The sequence below is a fragment of the Capricornis sumatraensis genome, chromosome 15, assembly GCF_032405125.1.
Source record: "Capricornis sumatraensis isolate serow.1 chromosome 15, serow.2, whole genome shotgun sequence".
NCBI lineage: Eukaryota > Metazoa > Chordata > Mammalia > Artiodactyla > Bovidae > Capricornis > Capricornis sumatraensis.
The window spans coordinates 5,302,322-5,326,198 of record NC_091083.1 but is presented as its reverse complement, the minus strand read 5'-3'; the positions used below and the strand labels follow the sequence as shown (position 1 = coordinate 5,326,198).

General features: G+C 39.0%; 1 protein-coding gene across 1 annotated transcript in view; it reads right to left on the bottom strand.

The window, feature by feature from the left end:
- Window positions 1-23,877, bottom strand: part of PLCB1 (phospholipase C beta 1) — an 854,775-nt gene that overhangs the window by 54,601 nt on the left and 776,297 nt on the right. The window lies entirely within an intron of this gene.

Here is a 23,877-nt window from a genome sequence, read left to right as displayed (position 1 = left end):
GCAATCTTGATTCCAGCTTGTGCTTCATCCAGCCCAGCATTCTGCATGAAGTACTCTGCATATAAGTTAAATAAGCAGAGTGATAATATACAGCCTTGACTTACTCCTTTGCCCATTTGGAACCACTCTGTTGTTCCATGTCCAGTTGTAACTGTTGCTTCCTGACCTGCATACAGATTTCTCAGGAGGCAGGTCAGGTGGTCTGGCATTCCCATCTCTTTCAGAATTTTCCACAGTTTATTGTGATCCACACAGTCAAAGGTTTTGGCATAGTCAATAAAGCAGAAGTAGATGTTTTTCTGGAACTCTCTTGCTTTTTCAATGATCCAGCAATGTTGGCAATTTGATCTATGATTCCTCTGCCTTTTCTGAATCTACTTTGAACATCTGGAAGTTCATGGTTCATGTACTGTTGAAGCCCGCCTTGGAAAATTTTGAGCATTATTTTGCTAGCGTGTGAGATGAGTGCAATTGTGTGGTAGTTTGAACATTCTTTGGCATTGCCTTCTTTGGGATTGGAATGAAAACTGACCTTTTCCAGTCCTGTAGCCACTGCTGAGTTTTCCAAACTTGCTGGCATATTGAGTGCAGCACTTTGATTTGAAATAGCTCAACTGTAATTCCATCACCTCCACTAGCCTTGTTTGTACCGATGCTTCCTAAAGCCCACTTGACTTCACATTTCAGGATGTCTGGCCATAGGTGAGTGATCACACCATCCTGGTTATCTGGGTCATGAAGATCTTTTTTGTATAGTTCTTCTGTGTATTCTTGCCAGCTCTTCTTAATATCTTCTGCTTCTGTTAGGTCCTGTTATGTTCATACTCTGTGCTCCAGGGATCTCAATAATAATCTCAAAATGCTTACAGTAATAAAAAGTTTTATGCTAAGGTTTTTGTTTTGTTTTTATTTAAAAATCAAATGGCTAAAATAAAGCCAAATAGCTTATACATATCTAGTTTCTTCTACTCTCCCCATTCTTTAATATTAAATCAAATAAATCAGATGCGTGTCAGTGGGAAAGTTAAATGTCAAAATGGATGACATTTACAACTTCCCTTTTACTATGGAAATGTTGGATCAATGATTCCTTCCGAGAGCGCTCCTCTTAACATTTTAATGAATCAGGGACACTGGATATATCTGTTGGCTGGAGGATATAAAGAAAGTACAAACTAAGGTAGGTATACAGGAATCGGGCTCTGAAATCTTAGAGACTGAAGTATAAGTGTTTTGTTCTTAGCCTGAATTTCCTCCAGCAGCCAAGGACAGGTTGAGGTCAACTGACATGAGAGGTCAGTGGGCGCACATTTCTAAGGGGAGACTTGTACGCATGCCTGAACTTGAGTCATGCCCAGGAAAACCTAGACAGCAATCTTTGGGGTCGTGGACTTTTCTTAATAATTTATTCCTGTGAAGTCAGTTAGGCTTAAAGCTAATGCTAAAGAATTAGAGACTTAAACAAGAAATACATTTGCTGAGGATTTCCCCTGCCCCTCAGATACAATCTTGTCCAGCAACATATCAAATGCGTAGGCTGGGCTCCCTAGGGTGCTTTGTAACAGCCCAGTCAACTCACAGGTATAGAAGACACAATCCTACTCCTACAGAAATGCTCGATAGCCTTGTGGCATTTCTATAGAGAATGACTTTATTAAGTTCTTGCATGGATTTAAGCCTGGCCTAATAAGAGACTACAAATTCGTCTTAGTGAACGTAGTATTCTCAAGAGGTGGGAAGAGAGGATAGAATAAGAGCTGAAGGATGCCGAGTTGGCTCAGGTCCCACTGCAAACTAATTTTTCATTGTCTCAGCCATTAGCCTAAGAGAAGGTTAAAAAGATAATTGGCATTGCTGTCAAGAGGGTAAGTGAATTTCCTTGTTTCATATTGTCAAGCCTTTGAGAGAATATAATTTGCCTTTTGACAATGAGGAGGATAGTGGACCATGGAGAGAAGTGAGCTTTAGACAGTATTTTTTTTTTTTTTAAATTACAAAAAGACACTGAGAAAGCTGAGGGTTTCATGAAGCCCTTAGGATTCATGTTAAAGGTGACCTCCCAGTATTTCTGGAGGCTTAACACTCCAGTCAAATCCTAAAAGGCAGGGTGGTGTCCTACAGCAATCAAGTCAAGACATGGGTTCTGCACACGTGTTCTCTTCCTCTGATGTCCTTTTTCAAACCATACAGGTCAGTCTCTAGTAAAGTGGGTTGTGACACTGTTACGGAGAAGAACAAAATCTGACTACATGTTGGATCTGTTTCTTTAACTTTAACCTTTTCTACTCATTGCTTCTGTTCACAGCAAGGACACCGTCTATACATAATGGCCTGTCTCAGGGAACCCTGCACTGCTGCCTGAATGTTAAACCAAAATGCCTTTTGTTCAGGGTAACATCCTGACCCCTACTCCTGTGAACGAATACAGGAAGTAAGAAATTAACATGTCTCTTCCCTGAGGCTGGCCATTCCAGGAGATGTTTGCAAGACTTGTGACCTTTCTACTTTACTTCCTCCCCTGCTGGGTTCTATAAAAGAACCTGGCATCCAGACCCCCCAAAACTGGTGATTTTGAGATGATTAGTCTACCATCTTTTCAGTCAGCCTGCTTTCCAAATAAAGTCATTATTCCTTGCCTCAATACCTCGTCTCCAGTGAACTGGCCTGTCATGTGGTGAGCAGAGGGAGTTTGGACTTGGAAACAACACTATTACCCTCCCTCCTTTAACTCAAACGTGGGCAAACTTTTCTGAAGAGCCAGAGTGAATATTTTAGATTTTGCAGGCTTTAAGGTCTCTATCATGGCTACTCAATGGGGCTGCTGCCAGGGGAAAAGTCATAAACAGAGTGAAAAGGATGGGGTTCAGCTGTGTTCAACAAACTTTATTTAATGACACTCAACTTTGAATTTCGAATGACTTTCCCTGCAGTTAGTGGTTAAGACTCTCTGCTCCCATTGCAGGGGCCCTGGGCTTGATCCCTGGTCAGGGAACTAGATTCCACGTGCCACAACTAAGCATTCCCACGCCACAACTAAAGATCCTGCCTGCGTGCCACACAATGAAGATCAAAGATCCCTGCTGCAACTAATTAAGTGCAATCACAGTAAATAAATACATATTTAAAAAATTAAAACTTTCTTCCTTTGATTATTTTTCAATAATTTCAAAATGTAAAATCATTGTTAGTTTGTGGGCTCTGCAAAAACTGGCAGCAGCCTGGATCCCTGGTTCAGAGCTGTTTCATAAAACTTTCTGCGATGGTGGAAAAGTTGGATATTGGCACTGTCCAATACTGTAGACACTATTGAATTGTGGCCAGTATGATGGAATAAGTTAATTTTTAATTTTAGTTAATTTAAAATTAAGTCACTATTTGTGGATTAGTGGCTTCCATGTTGGACATGCAGTTCCATTATATTCTTTCCTACTATCTTGAAAAAACATTATTTCCTCTTACCTATATTAAAATGAACAGCAAAAGAAAAGGAATCCTACCTGCTGCTTAAGTTATACAGTTAGTGCTCTTCTGGGGATATCACAGGTTGGTGTTTTGGTTTTAATTACATAGTAAACGTGGGCAAACACACAAAGAACATGTGAATATCCATTGTGCACACATGAACACAATGCAGCTTTCTTGGCATGACATTACTATCATGTTCAGTGAATAAATAATCATGGAAAGAAAACCATGTTTATCAATAAGGATCTTTCCATCTCATGCACTGCCTACTATGTGAATACAATATTGGACAATGAAAACCATTGTTTAGCATGAACTTAAGCTTTTCTGTTGGTTTCTTCAATTATCTGTCACAAAATTCTATACTTTCTTTAAATGTACTTTGCAATAATGAACTTGCCAGACTGACTGAATGGGTGTCCTCTTCTAAAATATGCAAAAGGATCATTTCTAGGTAAATGACAGTGAAAACTCCAGGTCATCTCAAATAAAATCTCAGAGCGTCTCTGGGCAGCACCTCATGCAGATCTCACAGATAGATCAAGGAGAGAGTAATTGACCCTTAAAAGACAAAAGCATAACGTCACTAACATTCACATGGGTTTGATAACAAGCATCATTTAGCAGGCATATTAGAAAGTCCTATTCATGAAACTCTAACCCAATTATAAAATATCCTTTATTTTGATTAAACCCATTTATGGTGAAACTTCTCCTATCATCCCTGGAAGAGGCAATTCATGGCTAACTAAGGAAATTCTAGAGTGAGAGATGGATGATAGTTGTCTATCCTTGGTAAAACAACACAAAACAAAACAAAATAATAGGAAAGAAGTGTAAGTTAGTTTTGGAAAAAAAAAAAAAGAAAAAGACTTGCCCCTGCAACCTTGTGTTGTTTTTAGAATAACCCCAACCCAAGGAGCATCTTAAAATCTCTTCAAGGCTCCATCTGTGGTCTCTTCTCTCTTTTCATAGTCTTTCTCTTGGAAACTTCGTTTCATGCTCAGGCACTCTTCCATCTTTATATTATATATGATTTTCAAATCTTTTTTTTTTTTTTCCAGAAGACTTCTCTCAATTCCAAATGGATATTTCTCACCGTTTCCTTAACTTCTCTACCTAGATTTCAATCATACCATGTCCAGTATTGCCCTCTCCTCACCTCCAGTTTTGCTGTATCCTGCCATTCTCTAGGCCAGTGTTAGATGACAATACTCTCCTTGTTGCACACACTATTAACCCACATCACTCCTTGACTTCTTCCTTGCGCTACACTGTCTCATCAACCCAGCACTAAGTTCTACCTCTCACATTCTTATACCGCTCTCCATCTCCAAGTCCATACTGTGAATGTCTTTTGCTGCATTAAGAGTCCTAACTAATCTCTTGCCTCCTGTTTGATCTTTCCACCCTTCTATTTGTTCTCCACTTCAGTCAACAGAAACCTTTTCAAAACCTAAATCTGATCATATCGCTACCTCTACCCAGGGTTAAGGCTTATTAGAATAAAAATCAACCTTGTTAAGGCAGCAACCAAGGTTGTATGGGTTTCACTTCGATCAACATTTCTCTTCCCATCATACACTCTCCTCCTTGTTCTCTGTGCCCTACTGGTTCAGTTTCTTGAACACACTATGGTCCCTACAGCTACAATGCCTTTGCATGTACTATTTCTTTTTTCTAGAAGGGCTTCCCTTTATTTTCTTGGGCTCCAAAATCACTGCAGCTATGAAACCTACATTAAATTAGATGGTGACTGTAGCCATGAAATTAAAAAAATGTTTGCTCCTTGGAAGAAAAGCTATGACCAACCTAGATAGCATATTAAAAAGCAGAGACATTACTTTGCCAACAAAGGTCTGTCTAGTCAAGGCTATGGTTTTTCCAGTAGTCATGTATGGATGTGAGAGTTGGACCATAAAGAAAGCTGAGTGCTAAAGAAATAACGCTTCTGAATTGTAGTTTTGGAGAAGACTCTTGAGAGTCCCTTGGACTGCAAAGAGATCAAACCAGTTAATCCTAAAGGAAATTAATCCTGAATATTCACTGGAAAGACTGATGCTGAAGCTGAAGCTCCAATACTTTGGCCACTTGATGTGAAGAGCTGACTCACTGGAAAAGACCCTGATGCTGGGGAAAGGTTGAAGGCAGGAGAAGAGGACGACAGAGGATGAGATGGTTAGATGGCATCACCGACTCAATGGACATGAGTTTGAGCAAGCTCTGGCAGATGGTGATGGACAGGGAAGCCTGGCGTGCTGCAGTCCATGGGGTCATAAAGTGTCAACACGACTGAGGGACTGAACAACAGAAGCAGCAGCAAGGGCCTCCCTCCATCCACACACGCCCCCTCGCTCCACGGATCCTACAACATTTACTCAGTTATGCCCTACTGAGCTTCAGCTCTCAGTTTAAACATTATTTGCTTCAAGAAATTCCCCCTAATCTTTATCTTTCTATTAGATCATTCTGTATTTTTCTTCTTAGAACCATGTTTCTTTCCTGCAGAGGTGTCTCATTCATTTATGTGATTATTTTGTCTCATACATTTTTGTGATTATCTGCTTTTTGTCTATCTCTGTCACTTCTCTGAAGTTCCACTAGAGCAGGGATCATGCAGACCATGGTTTCCCAAGAACCTGACATGGTGTTGGCACGTCAATACATTTACAAAATGTTTGAGTGGATGAGTGAGTGCAGCAATGAACACCTGGAGGTAGTGTGATTGAGTACATGGAGGGCTCTGGATATGGGACAGCGTATAATACCAACCTTCTTTGCAAGCCCAAAGTCTTCAAGGGGTTTTCTCCTCTATAGCTAGTTTTGACCTGTGGACTCTGTGGCCCAACACCAATTAATATACAGGTTATTATGGTGTGTGCTTTTGTGTACAGTTTATAAACTCAGTCCTTCTTGCCTCTAAATTACCTTTCTTATTTTCCCTTGATCTTATTTCCCTCATTTATTTTCTATTGATTTTTGTCTTTCTATTTCTGAACACACTATTTTAATCTGTATTCCATCTTATTGGAACCTTTTAATAAAATAACATTTATAATTATACTTATTAATCTCAGTCCTTACTGTACCAGTAAACCTCTGAAGTTCAAACTGGGAACCAGTTCTGATGGTCAAAGAAAAACCCGGTAGCCAGTTGGATACACAAGCCTCTCTGTCTTATTATTAGTATTAGTATTTTTGTCCTTGAGGCTACTTGTAGTTTTTATCACACACTCTTTCTGATCTGCTCCCTGCTGTCCTTGAGTGTCCCTGAATTTCTGGGCATGCAACAAAATTAAGGTAAATGAAGCAGAGATAGGACTTACTCAGACTCATAGCATCCAATGAAAGTAATAGTGAAATCATACAGCCAGTATTTAAACCTGTGCTGTGATCTTTGGATTTACCTTCAATGCATTCTTCTGGGAGTGGGTAAATGTCCTAGGGTCTATGCTTGGTATATCAGCACTCTTTCCCAAGGTTCCCTCTCAGAGATATATTTGCATCCATCTGACATTGATTCATGTAGCCAGATGGCAGAGGACAGAGCTGGATCACTTAACACAATGTGTGACCCACTTAGAAGTTGAACAATCTGTGATTTAATGTTAAATAAAAGACTTGAGCTTTTGAGTTAAAAATGCAGATTGGTCTGTGGTTATCTTATACTCAGCATGAATAGTCTGAATGCTGAATGCATCGGTTTCAATAAGCAAGGAGGTAAGATGTAAAACTAATTTCCCAAGGATGGGTGATGGGATGTGTTGGTGGTAGGTGTCATTACCAATCTAGTGTGGTGGTAACAAAAATCAATGAGGACCAAGAGTGCACATTTCAGCACCTAAGGAGCAAAAGGTCACTAGCAGACAACTGTGATAACCTTATGGCATTGTCAGTAGTGTCCTACAGTAGTTAGAAAGCAAAAATTCCTCAAGGAATTTCTGAACTATCTCACAGAGATTGTAGAGGGTAACTGTACCCTTTATATAGAGAGCCCTCTTGCTTTGAGCATGTTCTCTGTTGGAAAGGGTGTAAATAACAAAACAAAAAATATGAATGGAATCAGAGCATTCCATAAAACCACAGATACAGTTGGGGCAAGTGTCCCTACATCAACCAGTGAACCAGTTATGTTCAAAAGCTGGTTCAAAAACCAGCTTTGTTCAAAACTGGACACAAATATCTCTAATCAAATAGTAATATTTTAGCATGATATAAAACTGGGTAGAGTGTGTTGACTAGGAAGCTAATGTAGCATTGTATCAGGGATATTGCAGCAACGTCTCTGTTCTCCCTGGGTCATTTCTCATCTTTCTTGCAACAGACCAAAAGTAGAAGCATGATTTCACTAATCAGTCTTGGAATTCAGAAGGGTTTTCTCAGCTGGGTTTTTCAATGACATTTATGAGGAAATGTTTAGAGAGACGTAGGACCATTATTCAGAAACTGATGCAGTGACTCATGTTTTGTTGCCTCTTATTTTTTCCTTTCTGGTGGATGCTCTGGCATTTGGTGCTATAATGGCCTTTCTATCCTAAAGCTTTCATTTTCTCTGATATTCTCATCCTTTAATCTTCATGATGTCTCGAGGTATCACTATGGAAATACCCCCAAATACCCTTAAACAGAAATACCCAGAATCTTGTCCTTAGTTCTTCAGTATCTTGGCCTCTAAATTACTCTGTTCTTAATTTTACACTGACCTCTACAAGCCTTCGCAACTAACAGCTGGAGCCCTGTCCATCCCCAGCATGAGGTTCCTGGTACTACCTGCCTGTTTAACCTACATCCTGGCATCTAGTATAATGTCTAACACATTAAAGATGACAAATACTTGTTGAATGAATGAAGGAAGGAAATGGCTCTTTGAAATTTAATGTTTCCCAAATTTAAAAGAAAATTATCCAGAGACAGACGAATATCATATGTTATTCCTTATATGTAGAATCTAAAAACATGGTACAAATGACCTTATTTACAAGACAGAAATAGAGTCACAGATGTAGAGAAAAAACTTACAGTTACTAAAAGAGGGAAGAAGGGGCCGGGTTAAACTGGGAGATAGGTATTCATATACACACACTGTTACATATAAAACAGATATCTATAAGAACCTACTGTATAGCACAGGAAACTCGACTCAATACTCTATAATGACCTATACGGGAAAAGAATCTAAGAAAGAGTGGATATATGCATAACTTAGCTGTATAGCAGAAACTAACACAATATTGTAAATCAATATACTCCAATAAAAATAAAAAGTGCTAATTTTTTGCCCAAAATATTTAGCAAAAATATTAATTAATGCCATTATTTTTTTTTTTGAAGTATTTACTTATCTGGCTGTGCTCTGTCTTAGTCGTGACACTTGGGAATCTTTAGTTGGAGCATGTGGGATCCAGTTCCCTGACCAGGGATCGAATCCAGGTCCCCTGCATTGGGAGCATGGAGTCTTAGCCACTGGACCACCAGGCAAGTCCCCATTATTTTTAATTGACAAGCTATATGCCAACCTTAGTGACAGTGAAAGTTGCTCAGTGGAGTCCGACTCTTTGCAGCCCCAGGGACTGCCAGGCTCCTCTGTCCATGGAATTCTCCAAGCAAGAATACTGGAGTAGGTTGCCATGCCCTTCTCTGCGGATCTTCCTGACCCAAGTCTCCCGCATTGAAGGTAGACTCTTTACCTTTTGAGGTACTCGGGAATCTGCCAAGTACTTAGGGCAAGACTAAAGAGGTGGCCCCTGTGCGGAAGTAAGGCCGCTAACAAACACGTAACCACGTGAACATGATAGGGGATAGTGCCGCAAATAAAAGGAAACAGACAGAGGCAATAAGAGTCTATGACGTAGTCTGAGAAGTTCTCTGTATGGAGTTGCTATGGAGGACTGAAGAAAAAGGAAGCAGCCACAGGGAAGTCTCGAGGTGCGGTGGCTGGCAGCAGAAGGCACAGAGGGGACCGGCGCGCTGGGCGGAGCGCCGCAGCAGGAGGGAGGGGGCCGACTGGAGAGGGGGCGAGCCCGCGGAGAAGGCCGTGGAGGAGGCGGGCTTCATTCAATACTTTCCGACCCGCCCACAGGGCGGTTAGCAAAGCAGCGACTTGATCTGGGTGAGTTTATTTTCCACTTTCTACATGGAATCACGGCAAATCATTTCAATCCCAGGAAGAATACTAAAGATGGCAGCATATGAAGAATCTCACCTGTCAAACTGAATTTAGCGCAGCAAAACATCATGACTACTCTCTTTCTTCCTGTTTATTTAAAACCGGCATTTCTTAAATATTAAATAAATATAAAAGTGGGTAAAATACTCATAAGATACCAAGAACAGTTTATTACTAATAAATACCCACTGACCAGTTTATAAAACATTGGGCTTCAAGTTCTCCACGATCTCATCTCCTCTCTGATGACTCAGAAGGAAAAGCAGTCTAGTGTTTTGTTGTTTGTTTGCGTATCATTCCCACATTTTACCAAGTTTGCATTCCTAAGCAACATACGAATCTGCTTGGCAGGTTTTTAAACTCACAAAAGTGGAAGCATGTTCTCTGGCCACTTGCTTTCCACTAAATACTGTGGTCCAGGTTGCTGTCTGTGGCTCTAAGTTAAATTTATTTGGTGGTGGTGGTTCAGTTGCTTAGTCCAACTGTTGCTACCCCATGGACTGTATCCCCCCAGGCTCCTCTGTCCATGGGATTTCCCAGGCAAGAATACTGGGATGAGCTGCCATTTCTTTCTGCAGGGGAATTCCTGACCCAGGGATTGAACCCGTGTCTCTTGCATTGCAGGTGGTCCGCTGCATTGCCAGCAGAGTCTTTACTAACTGAGCCATCGGGGACCCCTTCATATTTATTTTGTTGCCACGTAATATTCTTGTGTACATGCTATTAAAATTTCTTCATTCTATTCTTGAAGTATAGTTATTTCCAATGTTTTATTGGTATAAAGAGTATTGTTATGAATTCTTGCCCAGTTCTCCAGATGCATATAAGTGGGAACTTCTCTAGAGAGTTTCTACCTTGGCCAGGAATTTCTGGTCCTGGGGATGTATTATCTTCAACTTTCCTAGATTGTGTCGAGTTGTTCCCCAGTGTATTTGGACCAGTTTACATTGCTAGTGATAGCAATCTAGAACTGTCCTAGGTGCACCATTTTCTTGAAAATCACCTGACATCAGCAGACATAAAACTTTTACCAGTCTGACAGTATACAGTAATATAATGTTATGGCTTAAATCTGCATTTCCTTAAGTACCAAAGAGGGTTTCCCTGGTGGCTCAGATGGTAAAGAATCCACCTGCAATGTGGAAGACCTGGGTGTGATCCTGGGTTGGGAGGATCCCCTAGAGGAGGACGTGGCAACCCACTCCAGTGTTCTTGCCTGGAGAATCCCACGGACAGAGGGCTACAGTCCATGGGATCACAGACAGTCAGCCACGGCTGGGAGACTCAGCACAGCAGTTACCAGTGAAGTTTGGCCTACTTATGTTATTGGCCATTTGTGCCTCTCAACAGAAGCATGGAAGTTCTTGCACATTTTCCAATTGTTTGTGTTTTTCGTTTTTTAATAGAAATTAAGTTTATATTTTTATTTTGTAATTTTGATTATACAATTGTCATGATTTTTTCAATAGTAATTATATTTTAATTTTATAATTTATTTATTTTTAAAGTCTAATTGACATACTTTTTCTTAACCTATAGAAATCTTATATATCTTATGGATGTTAATTTTTGATGTTATGTGTTGCTGTTTCATTTTTCCACTTTAAAGAATTATATATATATATATATATATATATATATATATGTATACATATCCAGAATTTTACTTGTTTATTTTTGGCTTTGTTGGGTCTTGGTTGCTGTGTGGGCTTTTCTCTCACTGCAGACAGTGGGGGCTGCTCCCTAGCTGTGGTGCGCGGGCTCCTCACTGTAGAGTCTTCTCTTGTGGAGAATGGACTCTAGGCTCTGGGGCTTCAGGAGCTGTGGTGCTGGGCTCAGTATCTGCGGTTTCTGGGCTCTGGAGCACAGGCTCAATAGCACAGGCTTGGTTTTGCTCTGTGGCGTGTGAGATCATCACAGACCAGGGATAGCGCACATGTCTCCTATAATGTCAGGTGGATTTTTCACCACCAAATCACCAGGGAAGCCCTCCAGAGTATTTTGATGAACAAAATATCTTTTAATTTAGACCAAATTATCAATATTGCCTTTTATGTCTTGTTCTTTTTTCTTGATATTGTTAGAAAAAGCCTTCCCTTTCCACAGTTCGTAAACGTACTCTCCATTACCTTCTAAAGATTCATAGTTCTATATTTCATATTTAAGTCTTAAATGTATTTGGACTTGATTTTTGTGTATGATGTGAGGTAAGGATCCAATATTTTTTTGTGCATATCAATAACCAATAGCCCTGACAGAATTTCTCAAAAAGCCTTAGTTTCTTAGATAAAATTTTGAGTGCCAATTATATCATGTCAAATTTTCTCAGTACATTTGTTTATAGACCACCTATTTGTGTCAATGTTCAACTTGCCAAATTGCACCAATATCTTAATTACTATATTTTCATGATGATTGTGTATGATAAGTGTTTATACTCATACTTTGTTCCTTTTAGGAGACTCAGCAACTTCTGGGCTTTTGCTTCTCCATGTAAATTTTGGAATCAGTTTGTCCAATTCTACAAATATTGAGGGGACTTTTTTTTTTTTTGGCATTGCGTTTATAGATCAATTTGGAAGAACCCATTTTTTATCCTACTGACTCTTCTAATTTATTAGCATATTATAATAGGTCTTCTTTGATGTTTTTCAATAGAGCATTATATATTTTTTCATGATCTGTATTTAATACATGTTGCTAAAGTTATTATTAGGTACTGTATATCTGCTACAGTATTAGAAATTTTAAAATTATGCTAGCTGCCTATTGCTTACTTACAGATATGTAACTGATTTTTGTATATTGATTTTATACTCAGTAAATTTGCTAAACTGTTATTGATTAAAATAGTTTATATGGAAATCCTTTTTAATAGAGAGTCATGCTGCTGCTGCTAAGTCGCTTCAGTCATGTCCGACTCTGTGAGACCCCATAGACGGCAGCCCACCAGGCTCCCCCGTCCCTGGGATTCTCCAGGCAACAACACTGGAGTGGGTTGCCATTTCCTTCTCCAATGCATAAAAGTGAAAAGTGAAAGTGAAGTCGCTTGATCGTGTTCGACTCTTAGCGACCCTATGGACTGCAGCCTACCAGCCCCCTCTGCCCACGGGATTTTCCAGGCAAGAGTACTGGAGTGGGGTGCCATTGCCTTCTCCTATAGAGAGTCATAGCAATTGCAAATTATATTTTTCTTCACATAATGTCTAATTGCTATGCCACTTTTTTTTCTTTTTCTTTGATAGAAGGGAATAACAGTGGGCATCTTTATCTAAGAGGAATATTTTAAGTATGAAATTTCCCTTGGATTTGAGTTTTGTCTTATTGTACATGCACATAAAAAAATTATTAAAGTTTCCAATTGTGTTGTTTTATCTGAATTTTGTATACTTTAATGGTATTTTTGGAGGGTTCTGCTTGAAATATTGATTGCTAAAAGAAATATGAATATTTTCTACTAGAGAGGTAGATTCAATATTGCCAATATTTTTGCTTTATCCATTATAAGAGTGCTCATTATTTTGTGCACAGAAGTTTAAAATTGTTATAGTCTGTTAGAGAACTGAAAATTTTACCATGACATAACATCCCTCTTTCTTTCTGCCTTAAAATTCATTTTATTTGATACAAACATAGCCCAAGCAGGTTTCTTTAGATTAGCATTTTCCTGGTATATTTTTTCTTTTCCTTTCCTAGCCCTCATTCTTCACCTATGTTCTTAATAAACAAAATAACTAACTAAAAATAACAACAACAGTAACATAACAAAAAAGCTGAGCTGAAAATCTTTTATGTTTATAAATGGAAAAATTTAGCAGACATACTTATTTAATTCCTCTAACTAGGATATAGATTTGTGATTTCCTTTAGTGAAGGTCCTCTTGTGGCAAACAGCCCTTCCTGCCACACTCTCACCTAAACATCTAGAGTCATCTTGAGTTGCGTTGAAGGTGCGTTTATTGCTTTCACTCTAAGTGATACTCTTCCTAGATATAAATTGCTAGATTAGCAAATATTTTCCTTCAGCACATTGATGATATCATCCCACTGGTTTTTTTTTTTTTTTCTGCCAAGAAATCAATTGTCTAATTTTCACTTCTCTTTAGTTGTTTTTAAGATATGTCATTTAAGATTTTAAACTTTCTCCTTTCCCTGCTGAAATATCAATGTGATGTATTTAGATATAGAAATGTTTAAAATGCTTCTTGATTAGGATTCTGAATCTATGAGTTTGGGTCTTTCATCAATTCTGTCCGCAACATATTTTGAATATTTTACTATCCTCATTTTTGCTCACCTCTTCTCACTCTGTCTTTCATGCCTCTTAATCTCTCTATTTTATTTACTCTTTGACATTCTTCTACATTCCTGAGTAATATTATAGACCTCTTTTTAAATCTACTACTTTTCTCTCTATTGCTGGAATGATGCATTCAATTTTATTTATTTATTTTATTTTTTATTTTTGTCTTTTAATTTTTTTACTTTATTTATTTATTTTTTTAACTTTACAATACTGTATTGGTTTTTCCATACATTGATATGAATCCGCCATGGGTGTACATGAGTTCCCAATCCTGAACCCCCCTCCCACCTCCCTCCCCATATCATCTCTCTGGGTCATCCCAGTGCACCAGCCCCAAGCATCCTGTATCCTGTATCAAACCTAGACTGGCGATTCGTTTCTTACATGATAGTATACATGTTGCATTAAATTTTAAATGTAATTATCTATTCAATTATAGAAATTCAGTTTGTTTTCAAACATACATCATTGTTTTTAGTCGACTGATCTTCACTCATATTGTCAGTCTTAAAAGTACTTGTTTAACATCCTGTTCTCATAATACCAAAATACTAAGTTTTTGTAGGGCTCATTCTACAGTCTTCTGTTTCTGCTGTGGTTCTCACTCATGAACTTTCTCTATATTCACTGTAATTGCTTTGATGGATTGACATTTCTTGGAACTTTAAAGGTAGTAATAGCTTAAAGCCTGATTTGAAAACAGCCTTTTTTATAGACAAACTGATTAGTTATACCAGGAGACCAGAGGATTTCCAACATGAGACAGATTTACACTAAATTCTGAATTTGTCAGGTGGTGTGAATTGACTTCAGGCTTCAAGTTCACATGAGGGAGAGCTTTTAATCACAAATTCTCAGGAAGGATTTTTTTCTACCTCTGTTTAAAAACCTACTTGTGCAAGTAATGATTTTCTTGCAGTTCTTTGAGATGATGGCTTATTTTTTTTAATTTTTTTTAAAATATAAATTTATCTATTTTAATTGGAGGTTAATTACTTTACAATATTGTATTGGTTTTGCCACACATCAACATGAATCCACCACAGGTATACACGTGTTCCCCATCCTGAACCCCCCTCCCTCCCCCCTCCCCATACCATCCCTCTGGGTCCTCCCAGTGCACCAGCCCCAAGCATCCAGTATCATGAGATGATGACTTCTTTATTCCTGCCTTCCCTGAGATTATGTGGCTTCTTGTAGTCCCAGGTTTACGTGGTGAGTCTATTACTAGACTTCTCACTTTGGCTTCATTTCCTGTTTTCCCATTCCTCATGCATCATGAAAAATCTAAGCTCAGTAACTGGCAGATAACTTCAAGATGAAAGACAGCTTTACTGCTCTGTGTACCTCTCTGGGTACCTGCTTTCACTAGGAGCTTGTTCTTTGAGCATTCCTTGATCTCTTTTCCATTCACTGACTTATTTAAACATATTTTAAAAGTTATACAGAATCTTTGTTTTCATTGGAAACTCAGGACTCTCCAACTTGCTTTGTGATGTTTTTACATTTTAGATCCTATCAACAGCAGATGTAGGTTTTTATATGGCAGAGGAAAACAGGTGGCTTCAGGATTGCTTCAGAATCCCTGTAATTCTACTAAAAACTAATCAAGTTTGAAGGGCTAATTATCAGAAATACAGTGATATCCAGAAACCATAATGGCTCCTTTTAGCCTAAACTGGCTTTTTTAAAGCTAGAAAATGAGACAAAGAGGGCACTACAAAGAAGTGGATCCAGATGAACCCTTACAGAAAGGCTTACAATTTCAGTGTCCTATTTAGAACTAACTTTTACCAGTAATGGAGTCTTTTACATTAAAATTCAAAATATTTTTGATCACCCACATAATATATAGAGATAGATTATTTTAAGAAATGCATGCAAATACATAATAGAGAGCGTATAGCACCCTGACCACCCTCTCCAATCTCAGCCCCGTCTTCAAGTTAACCGCAGTTTAAAAGTTTGCTGTGTCAGAGAGTGTTGCCTATGTTCTCCTTTAAGAGTTTTATAGTTTCTGGTCTTACGTTTAGATGGTTAATCCATTTTGAGTTTATTTTTGTGTATGGTGTTAGAAAGTGTTCTAGTTTCATTCTTTCTGACATAAATCACAGCAGGATCCTCTATGACCCACCTCCCAGAATATTGGAAATAAAAGGAAAAATAAACAAATGGGAGCTAATTAAAATTAAAAGCTTCTGCAAAACAAAGGAAACTAGAAGCAAGGTGAAAAGACAGCCTTCGGAATGGGAGAAAATAATAGCAAGTGAAGCAACTGACAAACGACTAAACTCAAAAATATACAAGCAACTCCTGCAGCTCAATTCCAGAAAAATAAATGACCCAATCAAAAAATGGGCCAAAGAACTAAACAGACGTTTCTCAAAAGAAGACATACAGATGGCTAACAAACACATGAAAAGATGCTCAACATCACTCATTATCAGAGAAATGCAAATCAAGACCACAATGAGGTACCATTTCACACCAGTCAGAATGGCTGCTATCCAAAAGTCTACAAGCAATAAATGCTGGAAAGGGTGTGGAGAAAAAGGAACCCTCTTACACTGTTGATGGGAATGCAAACTAGTACAGCCACTAGGGAGAACAGTGTGGAGATTCCTTCAAAAACTGGAAATAGGACTGCCATACGACCCAGCAATCCCACTGCTGGGCATCCACACCGAGGAAACCAGAATTGAAAGAGACATGTGTACCCCAATGTTCATCACAGCACTGTTTATAATAGCCACGACATGGAAGCAACCTAGATGTCCATCAGCAGATGAATGGATAAGAAAGCCGTGGTACATATAAACAATGGAGTATTACTCAGCCATTAAAAAGAATATATTTGAATCAGTTCTAATGAGGTGGATGAAACTGGAGCCTATTATACAGAGTGAAGTAAGCCAGAAAGAAAAACACCAATACAGTATACTAACGCATATATATGGAATTTAGTAAGATGGTAACGGTAACCCTGTATATGAGACCGCAAAAGAGACACAGATGTATAGAACAGTCTTTTGGACTCTGTGGGAGAGGGAGAGAGTGGGATGATTTGGGGGAATGGCGTGGAAACATGTATAATATCATATAAGAAATGAATCGCCAGTCCAGGTTCCATACAGGATCCTTTGGGCTGGTGCACTGGGATGACCCAGAGGGATGATACATGGAGGGAGGTGGGAGGGGGGTTCAGGATGGGGAACACGTGTACGCCTGTGGTGGATTCATGCTGATCTGTGGCAGAACCAATACAATATTGTAAAGTAATTACCTCCAATTAAAATAAATAAATTTGAATTTAAAAAAAGTTTGCTGTGTAAATGTCCAGAACTTCTATATCTATTCTTCATAGTCATATGTATACATATACACAGAAAGAAATACAGAATTTGTTCTGCTTTTAAAAAATATATAGGTGGTGTCTGCACATATTTTAAAATTCTACTCTCTTGCTTAATAGTCCAGATATATAATTCTGCATTAAATCACTTAATGGAGATTTTGCTTCACTCCCTCCAAACTTCCACATTTTCTTAGAGAAGCCTGATCCCATTCTGACCTTCAACTTGTGACCTATAGTTTTCTTTCCGGAAACAGAAATTTCTGTTATTGGTGCTGCAAAACTTCCCAGCTTTGGAACTTACTGTTGAGTTTTCCTTTCTTATTGCTGAGCCCTTCAATCTGGTAACTACTGTCCTTCAGCTGTGAAAAGTTTTCCTACTGTATTTCTTTGATAATTTGCTTCCCTTGGTTTTCTTTTGGTTTCCGTCTTACAAGGGGGTCCTATGCTCTGGGTGCTTAGTTTTCTCCCTCTTTTTTCAAAATCAGTCACCTCCCTTCTGTTTTCCTTCTACCTTCCAATTGTATATTGATCTTCTAACCACCATTATCTACTCCTTTGTATTCTTCTTTTTGTTTTTTCACTATAATTTTATGAGAAATCACTTAAAACATCATTTCTAGGAATCTGTCCCACAGAAATATACAAGCCTCCTTAAGAATATCTATACATTGTTTACATAAATATGTGTGTAAAACCATATCTTATGGCTTCTGCTGTTTTATATTTTACATGATTATTATATGCATGTACATAGGTATATGTGATTATTGCTACTACAGAACAAAGTTGTTGACTTTTAATAATTAAATTGCATCCAGTGCCTGTCTGGATGCAAAAAATAATATTTTTTCTTATGTAAGTTTTCAGCTGTCCTCTGATCAACAGATAATTTAGTATTCAAAATGTATGGTCTCACTATAACTCACTAAGATGCAACGTGATTGGGAGAAGAAAGGAGTGGGCTCAGGAAGACAAAGTAAGGAAGCAGGAGACTGATTCCTGGCCTGGTCCCTTCACTACCTGTAAGTGGACCCTCTGGGCCTCTTTTTACATCTGCTAAGTGAAGGTGTCAGCTCAGCTTATTTCAAAACCCCTTGCGCTTCTTGCTGTCTATGTAATTTTCTAAAATTTTCTGCCTTAGGATCACCAGAGTTAGCAATAGCTCTGTTATCCCACCTTTGAATGATTATAAATTCAATTTGTCCACAGTGCATCAACACATGTTTCCATGAATAATGAGAAGAGCAGAGCATGAGACCAGAGTGTGAACACAAGATGTTGTCAGGTTGGTAGAAAACTCCTCTATTAAGTCAGGGCAGATGAATCAATCAGGAAAAATGCTGCTCCTGGACACTGCAAGCAAGCCTTCAAGGTTATGTAATCAATTTTTCAATTAATATGCTTCTCTGTCCTTTTAATTGTGTATAAATTAATAGCAGCTGAGAATGAATACAGAAAAGAACACAGAAGGAAGAAGAATGGAACAAATAACAAAATAGAGCAGAAATCACATTTATCTGACATCTGCGCAACAGAGAAGGGAAACGTGATCTGAAATCAAAGGAAGCTGGATTTTTCAAGTAGTGGGCATTATACCTGGGTATAATCAGGGTAGATACAGCTGTGTAGCAGGACACAGCAAGATGCGCTCATTTTAGAACATGTTTGCTGATGTCATAGTAGAAATATGTGTATAATAACATTTACACATGTTTTTAAAAAGTCAATGGATTAACCAATTTAAGAGACAGGTAATACACATGGTACAAAACTCAAATTGAGTAAGAGGTTATTTAGGGGCACTCATACCCTCATCGTATTATAATACAATTTCACTGATAATAGGTTACTAAGTTCCAACACAGGCTTCTTTAGATTAGAGATATGTACCCAAACAATGAGTAAGTCTGCTTCTGCTTATATATATTAATACATGCAACATATGTAGAGAAAATATTTTAAATATATATAACATATTTAAATAAATAAATAATTATATGTATAAGTATGCATCATGGATGGATGGACAAATGGACTGCTTTCAAATCCACTGCCCTCCAGTTTCAAGAGATAAAAAAATATTAAAAAGAAAACCCATTTTCTATTTTACTCCTTGACATGTGAGTACGATAATTCCTAGATTAGAAATCTGTATGATAAAACAGTTCTCAATAAACAGTTCCGAGGTTTTTCCACTAAATTAGCTCTAATCCTTAGAGAGAATGTTCCTGAAAGCCAGAATCTTGGTAACACAATGATCGAAAGGCATTGAGGACCCATCCCAAGTGTCTTTATTCTTCATCTTGGGCTCTTATAAAATCTCACATAATAGCTTTTACCCATGTTAGTTTGCCAATAGTATTTAAATATGCAGGAATTGTAAGTATGTAATTGATCATGATAAAACTCTGGCCAACACACTTTGTATATTTAGGTACAAAGCTTAAAAAAAAAGAAGTGATTATTTCTGAAAGTTGCAGCTGAGCCACAGTTCTGGGGATTATGTCAGCATGGAGAGGAGACTGGCAGGCCAGACCGAAAGCTTTGCTGGCTTTGTGCCCTTGCTGGGATGCACCTTCACCTATGGATGCACCTACAGGATTAACCCCTTGATTAACAGCAGAGAAGTGGCTGTCAAGAGCCAATCCTATTAATCTATTAGGAATATCTAATTTTAGAGCTGCTCTTAACAGAAGGATATTCTGAGCTCTTACATATGAAATGGGTATTAAAAATAAATTTCTGCAGAATTAAATTCAGCAGAATTGAGCATAATTTTCAGCCCCGAAACAGTAAACATTTCTTCTTCTAAAATAAGCATTTAAAAGGTTTTGACTAAAAAATCTTGCTGAAGCATTTGAGCAGAGTTCAATTTGGTAGAGAAGTTGATGGGCGAGAACAGGGAACGGCTCGCGCCACCCAGGCAAGGGTGCCTTTTGTTCCTGTGTGACCTAACCTTCATGAAACTGTCTGTCATTCACCTCACTACAAACATCTCTGTGTCACAGCAAGTGCTCGGTCAGGAGAGGACATGGTGTCCAGGAAACCGGCAAACAGGTTAGAAAACTCCCAGGTGACCCATTCCTTTTCAAATGCCTTAGCGGCTGGCACTGCACAGCACAGTGCCTGAGCTCCCTACCTGTGACGTGGCTGTCATTTAAGTCACAATGGAGGCACTTCCCCAAACCACTCTCCCTGGAGGTATAGGAGCTGTTCTTCCAATGACGCTGAGAGGAGCTGTGCTAGCCTTTCTATTAAAGGAAATGTCAGTTTCCTTAGAGTTGCTTCAAAAGTCCAGTTCCCTATAGGGTTAATCTTATGTTTCTTGCATGTATCACTCTGTTTAGCTAAAGTGCAGTCTTTCAAGATGTTCTTCCTATTTTCAATTCTCCAAGATGGTGGCTAAATCTCTATAGATCATGGGTCTTCAAAGTAGGGGAAGAGTAGGTGGTGGCTGAGACCCACTAGGCTTCCCTTACATCCCACAGGTCTCTGCTGTGAAGGGGCTGCTCTAGGTTTTTCCATGGACTAATGGCTACTGCCCATTTGGGATGATTGATTGGTGGCTGCTGCTTTAGTCCATGGTCTGGACCAATTGACCTGGGGGAGCCACTTTGTCTTGTTCTTAAGCTTCTACTGGCCACTCCCACCACCACCATTTCCCAGCAGTGGGGCATTCAGAGACATCCCAGTCCTTCCAAGGCACACATGATATGGGAGCCAAGGGCTTTGCCCAGAATCTTCCAGATGCTGGCCCAGAGAGAGGAAATCAGAGAGGTACATACACATCTCACCTCCTGCTCTGTCCTCACTGCCCTCACTGCCTGGAGTTAAAAGAAACTAAAGGAATTTGGAGAAATTCGTTTCTGTCTTGAAATCTCTCTTTTCCAAGATTTCTGCCCTGTTAATTAGGGTCTTCTTCCTTGCTGGCATCTGGTCCCATCATTTCATGGCAAATAGATGGGGAAATAATGGAAAGTGAGAGACTTTACTTTTGGGGGCTCCAAAATCACTGCAGATGGTGACTGCAGCCATGAAATTAAAAGACGCTTGCTCCTTGGGAGAAAAGCTATGACTAATCTAGACAGCATGTTAAAAAGCAGAGACATTACTTTGCTGACAGAGGTCTGTCTAGTCAAAGCTCTGGTTTTCCAGTAGTCATGTATGGATATGAGAGTTGAACTATAAAGAAAGTTGAGTGCAGAAGAATTGATACTTTTGAACTGCAGTGTTGGAGAAGACTCTTGAGAGTCCCTTAGACTGCAAGGAGATCCAACCAGTTCATCCTAAAGGAGATCAGTCCTGACTATTCATTGGAAGGACTGATGTTGAAGATGAAACTCCAATACTTCAGCCACCTGATGCGAAGAACTGACTCAATAGAAAAGACCCTGATGCTGGGAAAGATTGAAGGTGGGAGGAGAAGGGGACGACAGAGGATGAGATGGTTGGATGGCATCACCAACTTGATGGACATGAGTTTGAGTAAACTCCGGGAGTTGGAGATGGACAGGGAAGCCTGGCCTGCTGCAGTCCATGGGGTCTCAAAGAGTCAGACACGACTGAGCGACTGAACAGAACGGAACTGAATTGGTGCTGCACACTCATTGAGATATCCTTCTTCTGCTGAATATTGATTCATCAGATGAAAACATAACCCTGCCAACCACTTCCCTGGCAGTCATTTATTTAGTAATCTCATGATTAACTAGCCTGGATCATAGGTTACATGTGCTCACTCATCTCTTCTCAAGTGTCTCTTCCCTTGATTCCTGACATCCCTTGTTACTATTCCAGATTTCTGGGTACCTTCAAGTCTGGGCTTTGAGAAGAGGGTTAGACAAGCTGTCTACTGTTCCTTGCCTCCGGCTCATCCCACTCTTGTTTCACTTTGCTCCCACCTTTCCTGTGATCCCTACCTCAAACCCAGGGCACCAATAACCTTCTGGCCACTAAACTCGTGACACCTGGTCACTGAAGTAGCATCTACTCAGTTCCGTAAACACTATGGGTGACTCCCTTCATAGGGAAGCCTTTTATTTCTCTTGGTTTCCTTCCCAACTCACAGGATGTATATTTTCTGTCCCCTTCAGGCTTTTTCTCCTCTACCAAATTTCTTAAAATGAAGAGTTGTCTGGAACCCAAGTCCTAGGGTATTTTCTCTTTTCCCTCTCTATGCCAAAGATCTTATCCATTCTATTCTTCAGTTCAACCTAGATTCACAGTTCTCAAACATTTGCACATGTAGGTTATCTGGAGAAAGGGTGAAAATTTCAAGTCACTTAATCTTTTCTGGTTGAATGCCTTCTTCTCTCACCACCCTCGTGATAGCCTCATACAATATGCTGATGATAAAATAAATTGTAAATAAACAGGGTTGTAGTCGGAAAACAAGATGTACTGGGGTGCCAATTTGGAGTGAAAGACGTGAGAAGGAGTGAGTACTGTTCCTCTGTGACTTGGACAAACCACTTTTACCTCCTGGGCTGCAGAGTTTAGAGGCCATAGGTGTGACTTATTTTTAGTTTTAATAAAAGATTGAATGAGAATTGTGCCAAGTGACATTTCATTTTCAAAGTCTGAGCTACTTCTTACTGGCTTGGAAGAAAAGGGTAACATTGGAGTGAAATGTTTACTACAAAAAATAAAACTTCATCTGAAAGCTGTTATTTACCCCAGTAGTTTTCTATTTTATTTCATTTATTGTTACTTAAAACTGTTAGTAGAGACAAAAATGGCCTCTTTAAAATAAACGAGGCCAGTGTTGGCTTAGTATTCACTATGGTGCAGTATTAGCAGTGGGGGGGATATTATGTTATAGCTGAGGCAGTTTTCCAGTGGAAGACATTTCTAAGTGGGTTAGGAAAATGTTGTCAATGCTTGGCTTAGTTTTGAGGGCGCTTTTCTGTCGCTCTCCAAATTTTTTATATGTGCAGAGCCTGAGAGTTCACAGGTCAAAAAGCATCATTGACTCTCATGGAGGAAATATAGAAAAAAGGTTTTAAAAGGTAATAGATCAGTATATATAAAGAAGGCTGAGTGCTTTCAAACTGTGGAGAAGACGCTTCAGAGTCCTTTAGAGAGCAAGGAGACCAAACCAGTAAATTCTAAAGGAAATCAACCCTGAATACTCATCAGAAGGACTGATGCTAAAGCTGAAGCTCCTGATGTGAAGAGCTGACTCATTAGAAAAGACCCTGGTGCTGGGAAAGATTGAGGGCAGGAGGAGAAGGGGACGACAGAGGATAAGATGGTTGGATGGCATCATTAACTCAATGGATACGAGTTTGAGCAAACTCGGAGATGGTGAAGGACAGGGAAACCTGGTGTGCTGCAGTTGAGTTGTAAACAGTTGGACATGACTGAGTAACTGAACAGCAACAATATCAATATTACATTTTAGTAGAAAGTCTAGTTTACAAAAGATGAGTAAGAATGTTTACAAAAGGAGCTCTGCATAATTCTGACAAAAACTTATGCCATAAACAGTTAAGATTTGTGTCAGTGGTATGCTGGTCAATATTAATAGGCCATTCTCCTGGGGGAAAAATAGCCTGATTTGTAGTATTTGTTGATTTCTGTGGT